A 1779-nucleotide genomic window follows, 5' to 3' on the forward strand; every position below is an offset into this window, starting at 1 on the left:
TTAAAACATCAATGCAGCTTACCTCAGGAAGGGTGCGTTAGGGGTGCTAATACCTTCCCTAGCCTCAACCAGTCCCGTACCATAATATATCTCGTGACCAGTTAGGGTTCCTAGTGATCATAATACTAGGTAGCGACTCCTTAAACAAGACATTTTCCCCTAAAAGAACCAGATGTCAGATATCTGTTCTTTTTCCAATTATCGAGATTATGTTTAAGGTCGTCGCGATGTTGGGTGCGACATAAACCAAAAAGGTTTTTTATCCCACATTGAAAAAACATAACTTTTTCTTGTGAGTATATATACTACAGGGCTTCAAATCTCACATTGAAAAAATAAAAACATTCTTCTAGTATTTATATAGTGAACTTTAAAATGAGTTATAACCAACTGAAAAATATGAAAAAAAGGCGTCTTTGGCTAAGAGAAAAAATATATTTAAAAAAAAACATGTCTCTACCAGGTTTTGCTGGGTCATCCGAGTTTCGGGTTAACCTGACAAGATGACAGGTTTTATCTAGGCCAATTGCAGGCCTGAATTTTAAATGAAATATACCTACCTAAAGGCCCTAGGTCACCTGGGTCCTAAGTTGACCTGCAGGGCCAAGCTGTGTCTGATAACTATGATGGCAACCATATCAGACCCATGGATTGGGTCTGGCTTGCCTGCCACACCCAATCCATGCCTGACCCAAGGTGCTTAGGTAGACAACCATGTCAGACCCAAGGGTATGGCTGTCAGACTCAATCCTTGCCTGACCCAAGACGCTTAGGTCTTTTATGATTGCTTGTACCAAGCACCTTGGATCTGGCATGACTGCCAAACCCAATTCATGCTCTTGGGTGTGACAATCATGTCCACCTATTTTGCCCAGGTTCTAGCCACTATAGTTGTCGAAAAATCAAGGTTTATGCTCATTTGACCCAAAAACCTGTTTTGCAACCTGTTTTGACCCAAAACACCCTATAAACCATGAGTGATAATTTATGAGTGATAATTATGAATATTGACTCATTAATTATGAATATTGAAAACTAGGGAGCTACTTGTTGTGATAATTTATGAGTGATAATTATGAGATGGTTAAGATTTTGATGAAAGCTTTTGTTGTCATCTTTTTACGGAAAGCAACTTTTTAGATTTCATTTACTTTTTTTGTTATCAATTTGGATGAATTGAAGCATTGTTGTTGAAACCATCAAACAATACAACATGATTAATTAAATGTGCCAGGTCAAGAGCTAAGAATGTTAAAGAAATATTTAGTGATTATTTCAAGATATTTGAGTTTTATTTTCTATAAGACTTATGGATTCAACTTATTTTCCTGCTTATATGTGGATTGGGCTTCAAATTTTCTTGATGATTCTAAAATCCTTGTTTTATATGGAGTTGAAATATAATAACAATTAAATATTGATAAGGCCTTACGATAAAGATCAAAAGCTACTATACAAGAATTGCATTAGTTTCTCAATTAATTTAGAATTCTTTTTTCTATTTCATTTAGAACTCTTTTGTTATTTTGTTTTAGCATTTCTCATTTTACCTTAGTATAAATATGGTTATTTAACTTATATTTAGTTTTTTTTTTAATAATTTGAGATGCATTGATTAGTCAGAATATTATTGTGTGGGAAAGAGTTTACTCATACTCTTGGTTCCTCATGGAACTTTTTAAAAAACTTATCAGAGATCAACTATCTTTATGGCATCCATCCTTACACCTATAGTTTTTAGTTCGTTATAATCAACGGGTTGGGGTTTTATCCATATAC

The sequence above is a fragment of the Populus nigra genome, chromosome 6 (genome assembly GCF_951802175.1).
Source record: "Populus nigra chromosome 6, ddPopNigr1.1, whole genome shotgun sequence".
NCBI classification, from domain to species: domain Eukaryota; kingdom Viridiplantae; phylum Streptophyta; class Magnoliopsida; order Malpighiales; family Salicaceae; genus Populus; species Populus nigra.